The 15285-nt window shown below is 35.3% G+C and overlaps 1 protein-coding gene across 1 annotated transcript in view; it reads left to right on the top strand.

The window, feature by feature from the left end:
- Positions 1 to 15285, top strand: part of LRP1B (LDL receptor related protein 1B) — a 1866249-nt gene that overhangs the window by 453 nt on the left and 1850511 nt on the right. The gene's annotated exons all lie outside the window — the stretch shown is intronic.

Here is a 15285-nt window from a genome sequence, read left to right as displayed (position 1 = left end):
ACTTGGACTGCGCGCTTCTGCCCGCGCAACCCAAGCGCTGCAGATGTTGGGATCGGAATTCTCTTTTCCAAGACTTGCTGCGCACTGACTCTCACAGCTGCGAGCTTTTGCAGGTTCCGGATTCTCCGCGTTGTGTGTGTTCCCTCAACTTAGCTCCTGGTTAACTTCCCTACCTGATGCACCCAGGGTGTGTGGAGGGGAGAAAGCGGCCGCTCGAGCCCCTTTCGTTTCTATAGCCCCTTCCTGAGGCAGACTCAGGAGAGATTAGTGTCTCAGCGGAGAGGCTTAGGCTTTCAGGGAGCTTCTGGGCGCAGGTACCTGCTTGAACTTGACTTTTTTTGATTCTGAAGGTCTGTGACACAGCTCATGGTACCAGGAGACGCTTACCCACTACTGGCATTTTGCCATTGTTTATTTTTGTTTGTTTGTTTGTTTTATGGTTTTTTTTTTCTTCCCCAAATAGCTGATGAGTGGTGGAAGTTGAAATGGGAATGTAAGGAGAAGAGGAGAGAGGAGGTGGGAATGTTAGTTAATAAGCCTAGATTGTATAAACTTTTGATCTGGAAACCCAGGAATCCCTGTGCAAGTTAGATGATCTTTGACAACAGTCGCACGGGTGAAAAAAATGAAAAAAAAAAAATAGATGAATATTTGGGTGGCTAGCCTTGGAATGGTTAACTCCCTAAAGTAAAATCGGGAGTATCTTTCATATATATATATATATATACACACACACACACACACACATATGTAATATTTTGCTTTGTTGTCAATGTTTAATTAGAAAAAAAGAGAAGTAACAAAGATAGAAAGGATATCTGGATCCCAATGTCAAGTAAATAGACAAAATGTTGCATTGGGAGATTTAGTGATGTGTTTATATGAAGTGAATTATGAACTGACTAAAAATTATTGTTTCATTATGGAAAAGAAAGAACAGGGGAATGAATTGTAGTGTTTCTACCCAGCCTGCTGTTGGCAACCAGGTTATAGTCATTATAATGTTGAGCACATTTCTTTTACCAGTAGTGAGACTGATACTAGTTCCTTTAGAAAATCTGACATTCACTGAATGATCATCTTTTAAACATATCATTGCCACCTAACTATATAGCTTCTAAACTTGTCTTAACTTACCTTGAAGTTGGTGTGGAATGGTTGAAAACTATACTGATAAAATGGAAGCACATAGCTCAAACTTGAAATGATGATGTCTTTGATCTGGAACAATCAGCTCTCAACCTTTCTTAGGAAGAATCTTTGAAGTTGGACCAGAGCAGATGAACAGAATGAAGGTTTTCAGCCCTGTGAGCTAGCAAAATATAATGGCACTGCAGACTCCTGCTATTGGGCTTTTTCTGATTGAGTCCCCAATCTCTGCAAATTTGACCTCATCTAGAGCTAAGTCCTCAGTGGTTTGGGATGTGTTTATGAGGGAGAGAGTTGTTGCTGCAATGATTAGAACGAATACCTGAGGAGAATTGTATAAATCATAAAAAGTTAAGCTGTAGACCCTGGATTTTCTCCTGAGATAGAAAACTAAATAACTAAAAATATTACAATTTGGTGCACATTTAGTTCCATGAGGGAGAGGGACATGTAAGACATAAACAGGGCATATGGAAAACGATTGTTACCTTTTTCCTAGAACTGAAATAGTGTCGTATATCACCATGACAACATCAAAAGTACTGTTATCAGATAGCACAAGTCAAAATAGTTGTAGACCAACACTTTGCCACTATCATATATATTTAACACAACTTTCCAAACTGTTAGAAAGGAGTTAAAATTGCCAGAGCTTTCTATCAAAAGTAAAAAGGGTGTGTCTCATTTGGAAAAGGAGGGGCGGTGGGGGAGAAATCCTGTTTAAAGTTGAAAAAGAAGGTGCTGCTGCATTATGGCAAACTTTCCTCAGTGAAATGCTGAAACAGACAATATAGGAATATCAACTCAAGAAAGAGGTTAATGAGATGTAGCTTTTTGCACAAGCTTATGTCAATTGTCCTTGAGGAATAAAATAGGCATGTGAATTACACAGGTGTGTTTTGTAGTGCAGGAGTTGCTTCGTTCCTGAAAATGAGAAATTACTTTCAGGTTCTCCAAATATGTATTGGGTAATGGGTGACTTTTAAACTGTATGAATTAGATAGAAATACTTGGATTACCTTCTGCCTGTGTTGCTCTTTGGTTTGTAAGTTTATCAGTATAAACTCAAACATTTTTTTAAACAGAATACTTTAACTTATATGCTTGTGTTCAATCTACATACATCCACTTTTCCTGCTAATTCTACATTGTTTATTTTCTTGGTTTATATTGATTTTGATACAGAGTTAAGATAATGTACATGTCAGTTCTTGTTAGATTTCATCACATCTAAAAAGGGAAACATCTTTGTAACTCTTAACAGCAAAACGTGAAGGATAAATCATATTCACTTAGGATCAACCAATGTGTCATATTACAATGTCATATCATATCAAAGTGTTGCTTGATAGGGATTAAGACTTAAAAGGAAGTGTATTTTAAATTGTCAAATTTTCTGCAAATAAAGGGGATTGAGAGACCTAAAACTAGTCTCTTTTAAAAAATTCCTGGGTCAGATAAGAAGGTGAAACATATTTCCAAATAATTAAAGTTCATGCTGTTATAATCATCTAAATGTGTATGTCCATAAAACCCTCTAAAAGTGGCAATCATGTGCATGTCAAAATTTTAATCTTCCTCCCCTCAAGAAAGAATGAACTACAACCCATGTATCCTGTAAACTAAAGTTTTGTTCTGAAGAAGTCTGTGTAATCTTTGAGATTATTTCTTCTTCTTCTTCTTCTTCTTCTTCTTCTTCTTCTTCTTCTTCTTCTTCTTCTTCTCTCTCTCTCTCTCTCTCTCTCTCTCTCTGTCTCGTGAAGTTTACTTTGAAACTGATAAGAATGAAGGGAGACAATGGGAAAACAAAGAATAATTTCAATGTGTGAAAACACAAAAAAGAGTTTAAATGCAGAGAATAGAGTAAGTGAGGGAAAGAAGAGTGACGAGAAAGCCAAATGATAAATTTAGGAAGAGACTGAATCCATATTAGTATTTCTTAAAGAAGAGATTAAAGTATCTTTAGACAAAATAATATTTTTTAAAATAAATATTTTCTTCTCACTCCATAATAATTATGGAAATATTTGCAGTATAAAAATAATTTAAAGAAATTTCCATCAAGGTGAGGTTGGATATAATTAAATCTCTAAGAATGGGGAGATACATGAGAATATCGCAGAAAACTCAAATGTTAAGAATACTAGAATTATTAAGATGGAAGGTTTTTTTTAAGTGGAAGTGAAGGAAGTCCATCTTCTTAGAAAGAGTGGGGGATGAGAGACATAGTGAATATATTCTTAAGTGTGATACGACACTTTCTAAATGCTACTTGTCATCCACGGTAGAGACATGCAGAAATTTTTACTTTACAAGTATATTGGATCCAGGACATTAATTTCTTGCTATTTGCCTTGTCATTTTCTTTTCAGAGCCTAGGGTGTACCATAAAGTTAGGCTCCATTTAAAGTCACCTGGACTGAACATGACTTGGTCTTCTACAATGATTGCAATGGTGAGGGGGCTCTATATCTTCCCTCTATTCTGTATTTTACTATGATCAATTTTTTCATGGTTCTACTATTAATTTTTGTCTTATATGAAATGTGCACTCTTTTTTCTTCAATTCCTTCCTAGTAATAGGGATTTTGTATAGTAAAAAGTACCAACCAGATGTATTGAAAGATTTCTCTATCTTCTGTAGCTGTCTGTCAAAACAGTTCTTGTACAAAGGAAACACTTGTCTTCATTTTAGATAGATGCATTCAAAGAAAGTAGAATTAATGGTAAAAGTTAAACATGGTTGTACCAACATGATATCATTAGTTAAACTAATTTAGCAGTAAGTGGAGCCCACTTACTGTGTGTGTGTGTGTGTATATATATATGTATATATATATATATATATATATATATATATATACACATATATATACATATATATATATAAAATAAGGATTATATATACATATCTTCTTAATTATGGCTGTTTTGGCACAAACATCCTTTAAAAATACCACTGTAGCCCAAAAATTAGATAGATTTTTTGATGTGAAACTTTCATTTCTAAATTCCAGAAATGTCTATCTTTGTCTTATTACCTCCTTGAAAAACAAAAATATGAAATGGAAGAATGTTCAGAATTATTTTTCAACTCCCAACATGCAATATTCTAATGATGAACTTCCATGTAACAAATATTTTGTTGTAAAAAATAATCTGACAGTGGAGGACATAAATTTTAAAATGCATTTGCTTTTGGAATACCTGTGATAATGATGCCCTCCATGCTTATAATTTGAAACAATGTTTTTAGCAACTGCAATGCTAAACAAAAGTAAAGTGAAAGGTTGAGTCCTTTATAATAATGAGTTAACCAGAATATGTACTGGACCAAACTTCTATCAGGAAATCGTCATGTTTACTCAAGGCAGTTCAAAAACTACCTAGAAGAAGAAATCTGGGTCCCCATATTTAATATAAGATTAGTGACAAAAAAACTACCTTGAGGCACAGAGAGTACAAATAACAAGGTGTTTTTGTTGTTTGTTTTTTGGTGGGGAAGGGAGGACAATAATTAATCAACCAAATAGAAAAGTGCTGGCATACTTTTTATCCTCTTTGTTACATTCCAATATGGATTGTTATTCTCCAAATCTAACCTATATGAAAACCCATTAAATAGAGGCATAGGGATGAATAAAGGCACAGGCCTTGGGAGACATTTTCTAGTTGTTTTATTTTGGAATGAGATCTTTAGAGCTTGTCAGTTCCTTGCGGGGGTGGGGGGGGCAAACGTTCTATTATTTAAACATTAAATACAAAACCATGAACATATCTCTAAAAATTAGAGTTTAAAAAATTTACTTTTGGACTAATGCGCATGTGTGCCAATGAGTGTATTTACCTCACTTGCTTTTGAAAAGTATTGTGCTTGCCATAATATTTAATCCCTGTTCTCCCTTTTGTGTGCTCTATCAATTGGATAAAATGTCAATCTCTCCAAGTACATCTGAACTCTTTATGTTATATAGAAAGAGGAACAAAGCCTTCAGAAGATTTTGCAGCACATCACAACAAGTAAGCTTAGACCTCCAAAATTTATACATATTTCTTCTATTGGAAGTTTTTCTGCTATATAAGTTACCTTCCCAATTTTAGATCTATATTTTCTCCTCATAAATGATTTGGTGGCCTCCCTTTTCTCCCCGGCATAGCTATAAGGCCAAGTTAGAAAATATATATTATTTATTGCTCTGTTCTGAATTCAGTGATACCAAAATATTCTTTCTCTCTTTCTCTCCATCCTATTGATTTAGGCTATCTCCGTACAAACCCAGTTATTTTGACTGAGCTTTCTGACTTGACTAATTGGTGAAACTGACTCATAAATAAATGGGAATCAAAATATTAGATAGAAGCCAGTCAGATGTGATAATATAATAAAACTGATCTTGCATTAAAAGCTTAAAGTTGAATTTTATGGAAAAACAACAACAATAACATATTTCCCTGAAAGGCTTATGCATTGTATTTATCTTCTATACTTTTTAATATAAGTCATATGTGCCTATGTCCTTATTCCTGTCATAACAGGGGAATTTAATGTATTTTAGTAGTAATTATGTATTTTTATCACAGGTTAGTATAAGAACCTATAACACTATCAGAATGTGATAAATACATGCTCTGAATTCATTCATGCTCAGGTAATTACTTTATTGAAAGTAATTAGAAATTTATTATTTTTCATTATTGGCTTTATTAATTGAACTTATTTTTCTCATTTTGTGAAATATTTTTAAAAATTAAAATATATTCCTAAATGTTATTTCAAATTCAAGACTTTATCTCAACACAGGATATATAGTAGAAATCATTGCAGTGATAAAATGGACAACAGGGTATAGTGTGTTTATAAATGCTACCATAATAACTTTCTCATGCAATCACATTAACTTAGTTTCAGTCTGCAATTAGATGTCCAATTATGGTTAAAAAATGCAATGGTGTGATTAAATAAATGGGCCCGTTCATTTGTTGTTGATTTCCCAGTAGGTCGGATTCTTAGAAGTATCACCAGTGCAAAAAGCTAACACTTAAGTTGGTAATGACTGTGTTACTTATATTGCTCAGTAACTCTGCCCCTCATATTCGTTGAATGATATATTACATACATTTGGGATTTCTCAAATATTCCAAAATAGTTGTAAATATGCAACACTTGTCAAAGGTGTCTTTACCCATAGAAACAATGAAAAGTGATTTTGATTAATATATTCTTACTATACAGCCATCTATACTATACTACTGTAGTCTTATTTTTCTCAGACATAGTCATGCACTATGAAAGTTCCCATTAATACATGAATATTATAACTATATATCCTTTATAGAAAATGAGTTGAGAAAGTACCTTTTCACATGAGATTCCTTCTAACTTTATTAAGTAAGAGAAAAAAGAAAAAAAGAAGAAGAAGACAGAGTGTGTTGCCTTGCTAAGGTGCTGGCATTACATTTTATCTTACAATGCATTCTTACTAACAGTCAGACATCCCTTCCTGAGACGCATGCACCTCATTGTCCTGGCTGGCTTAGCCTTCAGACCAAAGACGGGTATTGTTGAAACACGACCTCATTTTACTCGAAAGAATACATTTCTTCTTTGGGTAAGATCAAGGTACCACAGATCGTCTCTTGTTTTATTCTTACAATCAATAGGACATTCCTTCCTAACTTTTCCACATTGCATTGACATCCTTCAAGACTTCCAAGACAGCTTTACTTTAGAAATATGAATACATAATTTCTTAAGAATTTTTCTACCGCTGAGTTTTTCTTTAATGACAATTTGTCATCTTAGCCCTTTCTTCTTAAAATGAGAAAAGATAGCTAAAAATGGGGATGGGGAGAAGAGGAGAAGTGAAACTTGGCTGTGGTTGCTTGCTTTGAGTGTTCCTAGGGTATTTTAAGATATTCATGAAAAAGAAAAACTGTGGGTATAAGGCTGATAACAGAAATGGGTTTAGAATGATCTGTTTTCTTTAGAAATTAGGATGTGTAGGAGAGGAAGGACAAAGATACTAAGACAGAGTACGTTGACAAAAAGAATTTATTGAAACTTCAATCCACACACACTAAATAACTGTGGCAATTAGGAACCTCAGACTTTTGCTAAAATACACATTCTAGAAATTTAAAAAAGATTTGGTTTTTAGATTATCTCAGATCTTGTGTGTATTTCCTAAAGCTTTTAATGGTATATTTTATTGGTATGAAAATATTAAAATAGCAAGTATGCTTTATTAAAAAATTCTACTTTATTCAACTCTATTAATTTTTAAGGCATTTTCTCATAATTAAGCTTTTGAAAGTACAGTGATAACGATGCCAGCTCATGGGTAGATTTTTGCCTCATCAGGTGAAAATATTATGATCATGCCTATTGGACATTCATATTTCTGATATATTTTTTTTTTAAATAACTAAGATTTACAGATAGAATTACTAACTCAGAACACAGGCCCTTTTACTGTGTCTTTGTATTGTCATTATTTTAACAAAAAAGCTAACAGTTCACCAGCACCATAATGCAGATAATGTTGATGGCTCATGATACTAGTGGCATACAAATCTTATTTGGCGGGAAATATGTACATCTAATCCAACATTGGCCAACTTTAAGAATAGGTAGAATTTAGAATTTAAACATTCTGCTTCTGTCCATCTTTGGATATAGTTCTTTTCCCCACTAAGATGTTTTCTCCCTATTTGTACTTGTTAAGGATATTGTCAACTATTTTGAAATTAATCCTGATAGCATAAGAACCAGAATCTTAGCACTTTTTCCACTCTTCTTGCTTGCTGTCATTGCTGGGAGAACATAAAGTTATGAAGAGCACAAGGGTTTGCTCTTGTGTGTGCTTTAATCTGGGTGCCTGTGAAAACACCACAAGAGTTTTACAGAAAACCATTCCAACTAACTCCAAAAAACAGACATAGCAGCGTCCCTTACACCTTCCACGAGTGCAAGGTAGATAATGTATGTGAAAACACAATGCATTCTGTATTCCACCATAAAACCAGAATTCCCTTACATTTTCAGGACATTTTCATTTTTTTTCAGTTTTTTCTCCTGCTGAAATCATATGATTCCTGAAGCAAACCATGTGGTTGGTGATCATTCATTTATATATCCCGTCATTGAACAAAATGGAACAAATATGTGCTGGGCATTCTTCTAGGTGTTGGGAATGAGGCAAATGAGCAAGTTTGATTTAGTTTACGTTTTAGTGCAGGAGGAGACATTCAGCAAACAAACAAATAATATTTTGTTCTAAGAAGAAATACAAGTAATATAATGTAATCAAGAGAAGTGATTGGTGGTTGTAATCACAGAAGACATTTTGAGAAGATGACCTATTTGCTGAGACAAAAGAATGAGAGGAAACAAGTATGAGTAGTTTTGAAAGAGGATCTTTCCATGCAAACACTTGTGAGGGAGTCAAGAATTTGGTATTTTAGAGAAAGAAAGATAGTCTGTGTGTTTGAAGTGAACTGTGTGTTTGGGAAAGAGGAAAAGTGGGAAGGGCATATTTATTGTGTAGTCAGAATAGACCACACAGGACCATGCAGATCAAGGTGAGGCATTTGGGTTTTGTTACGATTACACTAGGCAGCCATTGGATGTTTAATCAGAGGTGAATGAGACCATGTAATTTTTAAGAGCTCAGGCTTGTTGTTGCTGAATAAAGGAAGATAAGAAGGATACAATGATCCAGTAAAAGGCTTATCATAATTGTCCTGGAGAGAGATGTTGGTAGCTTAAATGAAGGGATAGCTGTGTAGATGAGGACAAGGTAGAGGAGCAGCTCATATCTTTAACTTAGGAAGATTTTCTGTAACACTGAATGCAGCACCAGTCAGTATATTGGGAGGATAAGGCATGAAATACGGCCTCAAGCTATTGTCTTTCAAGGTAAGGGTTAACACTGTAGAGAATTTAAAAATGAATTCATTCCTCTTTGCAGGACTTTTAATTGATTTGTCTGCAATATGTTTCTAAGTGTATAGCATGTGACGGTCACATGTGGACCCTGTAATATTGTTTGCCTTCTTATTACCTTTTCCCTTATATTTCAGAATTACTAATACCATCTTCCCTATTACCCCATGTTTTCCATACCATGTCTGCAGAATGGAATTAGTAGAGTCAGACTCATAGTATTCTTTGGGGGCTTAGTTAAAATGATGCACTTAGTTACATTCCAAGCATTATTAAATACGGCAGTAAATTGTGTTTTTTTCCCCTGTTACTTCTACTAATCTAAATGAACATAATAGCAGAAGGAATAGGCATTGGCCTGTTTGATGAAGATGCATTTGTGCATTTTTTTTCCAGAGAAAACTATGAAATCCTCAGAGTTTTAAAGAAAGAGCTCTTGGGGCGCCTGGGTGGCTTGGTCGGTTGAGCGTCCAACTTCGGCTCAGGTCACGATCTCGCGGTCCGTGAGTTCGAGCCCCGCGTCCGGCTCTGTGCTGACAGCTCAGAGCTTGGAGCCTGTTTCAGATTCTGTGTCTCCCTCTCTCTGCCCCTCCCCTGTTCATGCTTTGTCTCTCTCTGTCTCAAAAATAAATAAACGTTAAAAAAAATTTTTTTTAAAAATAAAGAAAGAGCTCATTTTCATTGAACCCCAAATTCTAGACATGACTGAGAATTTGTGCTGATAGTTGAGTTCCCACTAATACATATTTGATTAAAGGGAAGAAATTGTAAGAGTGCTGCTATTGGCTGTAGGCATTACCCTGTCTCGAAATTCCAGGAAAACTGTAGAAAGGATGGGGTAGTGACAGTAAGTGGTGTAAAATCTACTGGGTAAGCATTTATGACCTAGTAGGTATTCCTCTTTATCAGTCAGGTCCCTTGGATTATTCTGTATTTATCCACGCATCCATTGAATAGCTGTTACAGTAACTGCTATGTACCAGTCAGTGTGATTTACAGACTAGAGAAAGAAACAACAACAATAAAAACCAGGACAAGCAATGAAACACTAGGTTAACAATTGTACAAGTTTGGATTTTCAGGGAAAGATTGCTTATGGCTACAAAACAAACTCATTTGGGTCTATTGAGTTCTTGTTGGAGCTAGAAAGGAAAAAGAGTTGAGGAAAGGAGAGAAAGAGAGAATGGTATTATAAAACTGATGGAAAAGGGAAAATATCAGAACCCAGAAGGTCTGTGAAAATGAAGAAAAAGTTACAGTGTTTGAAGGAAATACTGTTTCTGTTTAAAGCTTTATTTTTGTTTATTTTAAGAAGGAGAGACTGTGTGCGTGAGCATGAGCAGGGGAGGGGCAGAGAGAGAAGGAGAAAGAGAATCCCAAGCAGGCTGCCTGCTACTGTCAGCATAGAGCCCCGACGCAGGGCTAGATCTCATGAACCCGGAAGATCATGACCTGGGCCGAAATCAAGAGTTCAGATGCTTAACCGACTGAGCCACCCAGGCGCCCCATGAAGGAAATACTGTTAATATGAAGCTAAATGAGTTACTCTACACACTAAGTTATTTAGATATTGCTTCAGGATTTTATTCCATTGATTTTTTTTTTCTTATTATTTTTCTCTCCGGCTCTCTTTCCTGCTATCTACCTTGAGAAGTCGAAGATTGGTTTTAAAACTTCATATTAAAATCTGTATTCCAAAGTACAAACTTAGGCCCCAAAATATTCTCACTCAGTTTCTTTTTCAGTTTTACAGGTCATCTAGTGCCAAAAAAGCAACTTGGAATAATCAGCCTTTTTGACACTATTCACTTTATGCTGCTAGTAATAGCATTGTGGAGGAAATACTTCAAGTCATTCAAAGAAATTACCTTGAAAAAGCTGTATGATCATTACATGGAATGTTTAAAAAGATAACTTGCTTTCTTAGTTTTCAAACACAATACATATTTCAGTTAAAGAAGGGAAGACATAATACTAAAGACATTAGGTTAAAATAAAGACAGCCAAAGCTCAGGCATTTAAAGTTTTCAAAATGCTTAAATAAGATATTGAAACAACAACAGCAATAAATATATTAAAACAAAAGATCTCAACCAATTTATTTGTTGTATAAAGAGCTTACATGCAGGTTTAGTAGACATTTGCTAGATGCATGTGCTGAAATCAAATTTGTGTATGACTTCAAGTTCAGTCCATTTTTCATTCCCATTGTCAAAATCCCCTTTTATTAATTTGGTTCCAAAATTTTCAGTAGTAAAATCAACATTATGCCTAGAAATAAGTTAAATGTGAAATAAATACCAACATTTTATTAAATTTTAGAGTGACTGAACCAAATGAAATTTGAGGCTGAAAGATTTTGCATTAATATTTAATTTGGGACTCACTGTAAATTTGTTTGCTGTGTACTTTAGCAGAGGGGTGCCAAAAAGTTTGGAAATAAATTAATCTGAGTAATTGAAAACAGCAGGAAGGGGAAGGGTTACTTGTGTGTTTGTGGTACGAGGCATGATTTATACTCCCTGACTACAGAACTCCACTCACATCACACAGAGGTCTGCTGAAGGGCTTTTCTTCTTTCATAACGAAAGCACTATGGGAAAAGGTTCAAAATAAGTATAAGGGAGTTATTTATATTTTAGGTAAAGCAAAAAATAATTACTGACTGCATGCTCAGAATAAAAGGCATTGGGCAGGAAATGTTGTGACCCCTTGGAACAGACTTAAACCTGCTATAAAGAGCCAAGAAAAATAAACAAAGCTTATTCAGATAACAGTTAAGCTGGCGAGACACCTGAAAAATCTAGCAATAGCAAGAAAATCGCTTAAGTCAAAAATAAACTTTCAGAGATTGAAGCTACTTGAGTTCACCAAGATTTAGAGATGAATGCCAAAGAGGATTAGTAAAACTCTCTTTCAAGTGAAATACTGCAGTAATGGCTCTATCTCCAAGTCTCAAACTCTCGCTTGAGAGTCACTATGTGAGTGAACTCAATATACAATAATAATATTTTCTTAAAAAGCAGGAAATTATATAAAGGAACCTGAAGCAGTAATCCTGCCCTCTTTCCTCCCTCCTGTAGGCAAGGTAAAATGACAGGCCACATTTCTTCTGTAGTTACACAGAAAGAAATAGGTTGACTATGGCTTCTGAGATCCCCAGTTACAGAAAAGTCTGCTTAGACTTCTTTGCTCATGGTGTTAAGTAATGGTGCTCATGTGCATTTGGCTGAACTTATGAATTAGAGGGCAGGATATAGAGCAAGTTTTGCAAACACAAGTGTATATAGGACCCACACTAGTCAGAAGGTGCCCTGGGTGATGTGTAAATTAGAGAACACCCACATTGTCCAAGGGGGAAGCTGACATTTAACTGGAGCAAATTGTGGCCTTGGGTGAATGTGGGCCAATGGTTGCCAGACCTTTAAATAGTTTAAGAGTGGGCCAGAATCTGGATTTTTATGCACAATGCCTTAAGTTTTAAGTATTACCCATCAAGATAAAAAGCAAAACACACACACACACACACACACACACACACACACAATAATATTATAGGGATCAAAAACACAAGTTGATGAATTTAACACCCAAGCTGACAGCCTGAGACTCACTATAGAGTCCTGCAGTTGCAGGCATCAACTGAGGTTGGATAGGGTCACAGTGGAAACATGTTTTACTGGGTGCATTACTGACAAAAGGTGCCCCTGGAGAGCTGAGCATAATGCCTTGAAATTTGGAGTGCATAATTGTTACAGCTCATGGTTTTGGGAGAAAGGATACCAAAGAATTTCAACAGTGTTCTGCATCTCTGCCTTCAAAATTTCCTCTCTCCTTTGAGACATAAAGGCAGAATCGGGGGAAAGAATGTGGGTGCAGAGAAAATTCTTAAAGACCCCGCAGAAAATTAATGCTATTAGACCCAATTGTCACTTGAGGCAGAAACATGCCACTGTAAGTCATCGGAGCTCTCTTAATAATGGTGAGGGAATGCTATACGGATGATTTCAGTCAGCCTCAGCACTCCAGGGATCTCATGAAAAATATTCTACATGATAAGTAACAGCCACATGGTGAAAACAACATTGCTCTGCCACACACATCATTATTGAAATGTGGAATGAAAAAAAGAAAAGAGTGAAAGGGAGAACAAAAATATAGGGAAGCGAAGATAGCAGAGATAATATCTTAATGGGTAGACAAATTCTCATGCTGAGACACAAATGAGATCACATTTAGGTTTGTGTTTCATCTTTCTTTGGGAAAGCTGTGACTTAGCAAGAACCAACTGTGTACTCTATTTCCGTATATTGTCTTTAATTTTTTTAAATTTTTTTAATGTTTTTATTTATTTATTTTTGAGACAGAGAGAGGCAGAGCATGAGCAGGGGAGGGGCAGAGAGAGAGGGAGACACAGAATCCAAAGCAGACTCCAGGCTCTGCGCTGTCAGCACAGAGCCCGACGCGGGGCTCGAACTCACGGACTGTGAGATCATGACCTGAGCCGAAGCCAGACGCTCAACCAACTGAGCCACCCAGGCACCCCAGTTGTCTTTAGATTTCATACCTGTGTTCACATAAGAATTAGTATATCCAAACTGATTATTGGAACAAGCTTTAAAAAAAAAAAACCTTTAAAAAAAAAAAACAATTTTAGACCTTTGGAAAATATATACAACTAGTACAGAATGTTCCCATACACTCTTCACTTAGCTACCCCTGATGTTAACATATTATAGAACTATAATCCAATTATTAAAACAAAAAGTTAACATTGGTGCAATAGATATTATTAACTATAGACTTTCCGTATTTTACTGGTTTGTTCACTAATGAACTGCTTCTATCCCAGCATCCAATCCAGGATTCAACATGGCGTCAGGTTGCCATGACATTCAACATGGCATCAGGTTGACATGGCATCAGGTTGACATTGTACATAAAAAATCTGCCCTCTTCAGTGTATTGTATCAGGAGATACATGTCAATATGCCTTATAATAGGTGATGTTAACCTTGACCACTTAGATGAGATGATGCCTTCCTCATTCTTTCTACATTTATTAATTGGAATTCTGTAAGAAAAAGCTCTTCCTTCCTTCCTTCCTTCCTTCCTTCCTTCCTTCCTTCCTTCCTTCCTTCTTTCCTTACATCAGTGTAGATTCGTAGGTATTTAGTTTACTTTGTGTTATAATTAAATACTATTATTGTTTATGTTCTTGATCAAATTATTCCACTTTTGGCATTGGGAAGTCTTTCAGATTGGCTACTCTGCCCTATTGTGATATCCCCATTTTGTTTTTAGCATTTTCTTACTTTCTAACACTGCCAGAATGAATCAAGCCCATCTTAATTTTTCCTGTTTTTGGCCTGGAATCAATTGCTACTCCAGAGAATTTCATAGGATATTGAAATTTCGAAGACTTTTAACCAAATGCGTTTTCTTCAGTGTCATAAGTTTATATTAAGGATGGTAAACAATTGAAAGAATAATTCCTCTACAGATATGTTTTAATGGTCCAAAAGATATCACTTGTCTCAGTTATTTAATTTTAATACAGTAATCACTGCTGTGGTTGATTATCTGTGACTAAAATTCTGAATTTGTATGATTATGGGTGATGATGCTTATTAAGTCATTCAAATATTACTGTGTCCAAAGGTTCTTAAAAAGTACATAAATTTTATAAAAATCAATTAATATTTATTGATCCTTTCTCAGGAAACCTGTGTTAGGTACTTTTTTTAAAAGGCATATCAGCCCTTAAGTAGTTAATGGTCTAATTCAGATAATTCATAAATCTTATGACTTATAATTCATAAGTAATATAAGGAGTGATTGCAGAGGGTTTGATCAGACCTTGCATATGAGGCCATGGACCTATAGTGATTTTGTGTCTTGTCTTTTGGATGGGCAGTGAATAGAAAAGCATATGCCAGAAGTAGTGAATGGGTTTGATATTTTGGAAGAATCTTGACTGGTAGGTTTCCAGATTGCTATATTAAAAGAGATTCTATAGTTGAGTCTGAGTTCTTTAGTAAAGATCACAGTGAAGAGTTGATGATGTTGCCAATGATCAAGTCAGAAGACATACAGGAGTGTTAGCATCTGGCCTTCTTACCATTTCTGGTTTAGTTAGCACAATAAGAGCACAGTATAAGTCTTTTGTGATTAAAAAAGATAGTTCCTTC

The sequence above is a fragment of the Panthera tigris genome, chromosome C1 (assembly GCF_018350195.1).
Source record: "Panthera tigris isolate Pti1 chromosome C1, P.tigris_Pti1_mat1.1, whole genome shotgun sequence".
Lineage (NCBI taxonomy): Eukaryota > Metazoa > Chordata > Mammalia > Carnivora > Felidae > Panthera > Panthera tigris.
This window is presented reverse-complemented; position numbering and strand designations above follow the sequence as displayed.